The 7,884-nt window shown below is 36.5% G+C and overlaps 1 long non-coding RNA gene across 1 annotated transcript; it reads left to right on the plus strand.

The window, feature by feature from the left end:
* Positions 1–7,227: 7,227 nt before the first annotated feature.
* On the plus strand, positions 7,228–7,607 carry LOC112570916. Its single transcript, XR_003100719.1, has 2 exons — positions 7,228–7,294; positions 7,418–7,607. It is a non-coding gene; the product is annotated as an uncharacterized LOC112570916 (long non-coding RNA).
* The last annotated feature ends 277 nt before the right edge of the window (positions 7,608–7,884 follow it).

Here is a 7,884-nt window from a genome sequence, read left to right on the forward strand (position 1 = left end):
GACATACGAGTGCCCTAACATACGAGTGTTTTGAGATACGAGCCGCCGAGCGAGCGATATTTTGCTTCGAGATGAGACCAAGATTTGAGATACGAGGAATCGCACACTACACCGCTGCACACGACCCTAACATGCGGGGCAGATGTTGGGGTCGTGTGCACCTTAGACTAGACCTTGGTCTGTGTATGTGCTTGTTTCCCCCGTTTTCGAAGCATTTTTGATAAGTTGGGTTCGCGTTTTTTGCTTTTTGTACATTTACAAAACATTATCACATTTATTTTTATAACCATGGGTCCGAGGAAGAAGATGATGTCTATTGAATTAAAGCGTGAAATCATAAAAAAACATGAGCAAGGTGTGCGAGTAATTGACTTGGCGAGGATGTACGGGCGTAGTACATCAACGATATGTTCTGGGCTTAAACAGGAGTTGATAAAGGGTACAACGCCAGCTAGGGGCGTTACAATAATTTCTAAGCTCCAGACCTCTCTCCATGAAAAGATGGACAGTTTTTTTAAACGATCTGCAGGTGAAAATGAGCAAAGTGTGACGAAAAAAGCGAAAACCAGTGACGAAAATTAAACGCTCCCGTAAGCACTTCACTTTTTCTTTTAATGTTTTTATAGAATATGTATTTGTTATTTATAAATAAATGTTTCTTCTTGTAAATGCATTTTTCTTATTCAAAAACACTTAACAAAAACAAATGAGGTGGTGTTTTGGGAGCTGGAACGGATTAATGGCATTTCAATTAATTTCAATGGGGAAAATTGCTTTGAGATACGAGCAATTTGACATACGAGCAAGGTTACGGAACGAATTAAACTCGTATGTCGAGGTACCACTGTATTCGAGTCCTGGGCGAGTGACGTATACCTCTCCAGTAACACAATTACCTGAAAATAGTCTTAGCCTCCGATAATTTTCGTTTTAAATACCTGGCTCCGCAATGACAAAAAAAAAAAAAAAAAAAAAAAAATGAGTCAAAAAGAGATTTGTTAGCAATTTCATAATACTCATAGACATTGAAGTGGAACAAGAAATCATGCACTGTTTCAGTTTTTGGATTCAATTCTTCCTTTAAATATTCATTGATATACTTGGTGGGCACATTTTTTATTGCTAGCATGCTTTAGCGCAAAATTTGAAAGTAACGCTTTTATTTAACTTCAGTAATTGCTTGTACCTATAAGCAGTTTATGGGTATAATTCTCATGTTATGTTTTTCTGTCGCAAAATGCTAAGAGAAGTGTTTCATAAATGTTGGGATTCTTACTTTCATTGAAATATAAGATTGCAATGTATTTCAGAGAATGGGTTAAGAATGTGATCTTTAAAGACCAACATGAACAGTTTGCGTTTTTTGTTTTGTTTGCAAATATCAGTAGATATATGCAATATATACCTAACCTATCAATTTCAGCCTCGAAAACCCATCCGTTAATTAATTATTCGCTATCAAAGTATGCTATTCGTACCTGCGATCAACGAGTTCCGGTAAAATTGTACTACGTCACGGTAATAGTGTAGTACGTGACGTTTGTGCACCATTAACGACATTGCCGACAGTCAACACCAATCACAGCGATACTTCGGGTTATTCAGATGTTGAAAGTCTGTATTTCGTGTGCTAAAGTAAAAGTTTTTTTCAGAGCCACGAATACTCCGAACTCTGGCTACTTCTCTGTCTGACTGGTGCTGACTGCAGGCACAAAAAAATAAAATAGGCGGGCAAGGGGTGGGGCGGCAAAGTGAAAACCTAAGCCGAGGAATCGCCGAGGGATGAAAAGTACTTTCCTTCATCGGCTGCGAGGACGGCTGTCGACTACGGAAAATACTCCAAATGTACTGACGAGATACGATATTAAAAGGTAAATAGACGGCAACATATAGAAATAAATGTTTGTACATTCGCACATCGTAATAGGTCTCCATATACTCTTGTGGACTGTTAACAAACGAGACTCAGGAACTGAGTTTTTCTTGTTTAACTGGTTGATGTGATTGATTTCACTTTGGGTAGTTCACAGCAGCTGAACACGAAATAGAAAACCAAAAAAAAAAAAAAAAAGAAACAAGAAAAAGAAACCCTGTAATTTTTCCAAGAAAAATATTAGAACTTAAAGTTCCGACATCTCCAATTTCTTGTAAATGCAAATGAATGTCGCTGTCTTTCCTGTCTCCTTCCCGCTAACGCAAATATCTACATAATTACGCATACGTTGCACATATATATAGATACTGCACTTAAATATAAAATTATTTTAAATATTTATCACAAGTAATTAGAGCATACAAACAAACTAGAGAAATAGAGCGAGGTTTTAAAAATGCTACAAGTAAACACTTTGCTGTCATTTCATAAGGAGAATTTTCTGGAACAATTAAAATAAAAATACAGCATTACAATCAACTAAACTGAGACATCAGAAAAAGAAATTCTGCTTTAATCGTTTACCTTTATGAGTTGGGAAAATAAAGGCTGTGATATAAAATCTCCCTCTTGTACCATATAATAGATTGGATATTCTCAGTCTTGCACTGGAAAGTTGTGGTGAAATAATCAGGAAAAAAACTACAGTAGAAGAACGCCTGTCTGCAACAGTCTAAGAAAAACCAAAATTTGGGACAACTTTGTAAGTAATCATGAGAGCAGAACAATAAGCTAGTCTCAAAAACTTTAACAACTTTTGCCCAAAGATGTTTCACTTGATGGCAATGGAACAGACATGGTCAGCAGACTGTTAGGTGAAACATTTTTTGCTTAGAGTTGGTTGATTTAGGAAGTAATTACACGTCTGCATGCATTAAGGACTCACGTGAACGAAGTGCACATACCTACATTTGGACGAGAAACGTTGGCTTTCTCTCGGTGTAAACAGGCAGGTGAGTGGCGCGATGTCTGTCTTTAAACTGTTATCTCTCATACATTAAAATTAACAAAATAGAAACATTAGGTTCCGTTGGGAAACCCTGAAAAATTGAAATAAAAAGAAATGAAAAGGCTGATAAACTAGCTAGACGTTGTTAACAAACAATTTTAAGGTCACTAATGTAAACAAGATTTCCATTGCTATTTAACCAGCATAGAGAGGAACAGAAATAAAATCAATCATACAAATAAGGTGGCAAGGAAATACTGAGGTGAACGTAAATGAACCAGTAGACTGCTAGATGAACAGACTTTGCATTTTTTCAAATAAAGTAGGTTTCATCAATCCAAAATTGCCAGAATGAACTATCGAGGAATACTTAATGTAAGATCCTCGTTCATGTATAGGTGGTGACTGACAGCGCTGTTAGAATACAGTGAAAAGGTACAACTCAGACAGGTCTCCGACAGATATAGACTGGCATTGATTTTGTAATATCTACCTCAACCTGCTAAAATTTTTTTCGCATAATAATAATAAAGATGATTTATAAAGCACTTTATAACACCAAGGGCAGGCTCAAAGTGCTTTACAAAAAAAAAAATAAATAAATAAATTAAAAAAACCACAACCCCCCTGCCAAACAAAAAAAAAACCCACAATAAAATAAAGAAAGAAAAACACAAACATCAATAATCAACGTCAATCTAAAAACCAATAAGATTATTGAATGTCCACGTAGTTAAGCCACTCATGTTAAATAACGCCATCAGTAGAAATGCAGTCTGTATTCTTGCCATTGCATGAAACCTTCAGCAAGTGAATAAAGTTCTGCTTTTAAAAGTAGTTGGGAGTTATGGAAACTCAAATGTCAGTTTTTGGTGGAGTGGCTTAACAGACAGAAATAATTATGGTTGCATAACGTAAACATCATGCTAACCGTCACAAACCATTTTCAGAAAGATGCACAATGTTAGTCCATCATACCTGTGTTTGTTGTACACGAAGCTTCCTGTGACAGCTCACATCAAAACTTTCCGGATCAACTGTAGAAAAGGAATCAGTCTGAAGTTGTCGCTGCTGATGCACAGATCTAACATGTAAGCCATAGCAAGATGGCGCTGACGTGACAGTCGAAATAAAACCGTGTAGACAAGAAGAAAAATGCCGCAGGAACAAACTTAAATCCAGGAATATATGAAATTGCGTTATAGATGTAAGATGTATATTGTACACAAAGCTTGACTCAGAAAAACACCAAAAAGAGACGGAGAGCTAATACCCTCTAGCTACTAAGGGACATCACTCTCATGATTACACTGTCATTAGCAGTTACGATCATCCTTACTTCCCTTGTGTTCCTTCTCCTACCGTGTTTTAATTTTGGACATATTGATGCTACACAGCGTGCTGGTGGCGTGAAATTTCTGTCAAAAAAGATTTTTTGTTTGTTGTTGAGAGGGTAGAAAATCAACAATCCATAATCTGCTGATCAAGTACGAAAAGAAATAATTCAGCGTGTAGCATGACTGTTTCCACCTATTAACATGTATTTACACATATATACCACCACTTTAGTTAGCCACATGGATGGCAAGAAAACTGTGCTACAACAAAGTGCATGTTAATTCCAACCTTACCAAATTGAAACGGTGAACCACTTCCGTTGTCTGATATCTACAAAAATTATAAACTCTTTAACCTTTAAGATATTTTTACACAACTTTTAAATGAAATATGACAACATTTTAAGCGATTTGTCTGACTTTCTGTAAAACGGTGTATGTTTGTTTTGATCACACAAATACAGAATCGGATGGTATGTAAATTGACTGACAGCGGCACCATGGAGATGACTACATGGACAAACTATTGCAATGTGATAACAGAACCTTTCATTCACGACCACATTATAGTCGACATGAAGACAGCGACTGGGTCACAGGTTAAGGAAGATACTGAAAAAATGTTGGTGAAAGGAGTTGATAATATCATTAGCTATGAGGTAGGCAATTCATTTGTCACAAATTTATTCACTTTTTCTTTTTAACAGACTATAATAGAATAGAAATAAATTTCTATCTATGAATCTCAGCCTTGGATATATTCCAAAATTATCTCACTTTTATTATCAATATTATTAATGTTAATGAATAAAAAATAATTATGCATAAACCACCGGTGAAGGCTAAACTTAGGATATAATATAATATGTTTCTTTGGATGGCGCTTATGGGATTACTAAGGTAAAACGGTCTTATTATTTCTGTTGTACAGGTATCCCGTTGGATAGTAGGTGTCATACATGCTGGGCTGGAACCGTTGCTGTTTTTATTCGGCTTTCCAGGCAACATTCTGTGTGCCGCCGTGTTCTATAAACTGGGTTTGAGAGAGAGAATCAACTTGTGTGTCTTTGCTTTAGCACTCGTGGACCTCGTGACTATCGCAGTTACCTTTTGTGTCGGTGTAGAGGAGGCTTTAAGAGAATTGCTTGAAGTGGAGCTAAATTTTTTTATTCAGTACTTTACTGGTAAATTAATGCTATTAATTGACTTACACTTTTTCTTAGAACCAATTACAACGCTTAAAACGCTTACATTATCCTTTTTAGTAGCTACTAAATGACTTCACAAAATATTGTGATAAACTCCTTATTTACATTTTATCTAATCCTAATCCGAAAGGCGTTCTGATGAACTTAGTGACTGGAACTATTACAATGAGCATAAAATGTTTCTTCTTGAATGGTCATTGCCATCAAACACTGTGGTCTTCATCTCCTTCAGGTCCAGCTGGTTTTATGTGGGCGTCCATGTTTGTGTCGACTATAATCGCGTGCGAGCGGTGTTTCTGTGTGGTCAGTCCCTTCAAAGCACAGAGGTACATCAAGACCTCCACCACGGCCGTCATCATCTCAGTTGCCAGTGTCGTCCTTCTCGGAGGAATGTGCGCCATCGCCGGTCCAAAGCACAAGGCGGTTACCGTCTACGATCTGGCCACTAACACCACCAGAAGTGTAATCTACGTCACAAGGTGGGAGGAAAAATCGACTTTCATTTAGCAATGCAGTTTTCCGTTTGCTGTCCAATAGTTTTTAAGTCACTTCTACATTTCACAGCTTTTATCTAGTTACCTTCAGGGATGAAGTCTTTTTATGAGGTATATACCAAGTTCGCACAACGATAATTCACTAGTAGACAAGAATGTAAGATCTATGACGACTTGTCTACCCTAGCTGTGTTCAGTGTTCCTCTACTAACATCTGAGAAACAGAGAAAGGTGGTGACAAATACAAATCCTTAACAAAGAAGATATCTGAAATGTTTCTTTCCATACTCACTCTTGCTCGTGCAGACGAATTGAGCGTCTGGCCAGAGAGCTTTGATGTAGAGGGTTCACTCGCGACCGCCGGAATAACTCGTCTCTTAGAGTTACCTTTCGTAATGTTATGCTACGAAACAACACGGCACAAAGCGATCGTTTGAGGCAATTTTGCTCTGCAATAAACCGTAAGAACGCCAGATTTAAATCAACCTCTAAAGAAAAACGTTTGCACAATTTCCCAAAGGACGAAGAGAGGTAAGCTACGAATTTATTCTCAAATTACGATCCATAAGTGTACTGTAGTAGAGAGCAGTCGACTACAACGCGTTTGCTCGATTTCTATGATTATTAAAACGACTTTACTGATTATACTGTGAAACAGTGTGATGAATTCTCACATATCTGATTACAAACCTATTTAAATTTGTTATAGTATTTTCATTTAAGGCATCCGTGAAAATATTTTTGATTAATATATAGAAAAATTATTACAACAGGTGCAAAATATTGATAAACTTTACGAGAATGAAAGATTTTGACCGTCTTACACCATCTGATGTGTATAGAAAAGGATACTATCTCTGCTCGGATCATTTTGAGGAAAGTCAGTACAACTGTCAAACCCAAAAAAGTCTTGTCTGGAATGCAGTACCCACAATTTTCGCCATTCCAAATCCACCATGCAAGGTTGATAACTTATGATTATTAGATAATGATATATTCCAATATATATCACTAAGCCATATTTTACCATCATGGACCTTTGTTTCTGTCATATTTTATTTTTTTAATTAACATTTATCATGAGAGATCACTCTAACTGGCACATAAGGCTAATGATGATCATAGCTTGCACTGCAAAAGGTCTGTTTGAATGTGTGTGTGTGTTTGTACAGATTCTACATATAGATTTATTGGATATTTTGGCTACTGCTAACTCCTTTTCATTATGCAAATAGGTGCTAAATCTGTAAATCACATTTCCATGTACCTGTATTTGTAGGTAACTTCTTCAAGAAAGCGACCAATGGACAGAGTGTCCAAACCTACCTCTGCAAAGCAGCCCAGGATTTCACAGAAAGCTGTAGTCTTGCATGGTAATTGTTTTTAATTCTTATATATCTTCTTGCTATTTTTCATTGATTAAGAAAATATTTATAAAATGAGGGGTGATATTGCCCAGTACATTATAAGCATCTTTTTTATACATCTGTTTGCAGAAGAACAAGCAGATATTGCAGTTGAGCCTGCATGCTCTATAACTGTGCCAGATTCTCCTACAAAAGCTGAATTAAAGATGGAGATCATAAATCTTAAAGAAAAACTCAGTAGCCTGATGGAAGAGCTCAAAAAGAAGGAAACAAAAAAGCGTAGCAGAAACAGAAGGAGCCAAAAAAAAAAACAAAAAAAGCTACCATTTTAAAACAACTGTCTACCATTCTTCCATCTGAGAGCATGACATTTTTTACATCACAGTTAAGAGAAAATAATAAGAGCAAGAATGGATATAGATGGACAGAGAATGACAAGGTAACAGCTCTTTCTTTGCTTCATACAAGTCTGAAGGCCTATCGTTTGCTGAAGAAAATTTTTTGCTCCCTTCTGTATCAACATTAAAGAGGACAATGCAAAAAATCAAGATTTACCCAGGATTTAGTCAAAAAATATTAGAAGCACCCAAGGTGAA

The sequence above is a fragment of the Pomacea canaliculata genome, linkage group LG8 (assembly GCF_003073045.1).
Source record: "Pomacea canaliculata isolate SZHN2017 linkage group LG8, ASM307304v1, whole genome shotgun sequence".
NCBI lineage: Eukaryota > Metazoa > Mollusca > Gastropoda > Architaenioglossa > Ampullariidae > Pomacea > Pomacea canaliculata.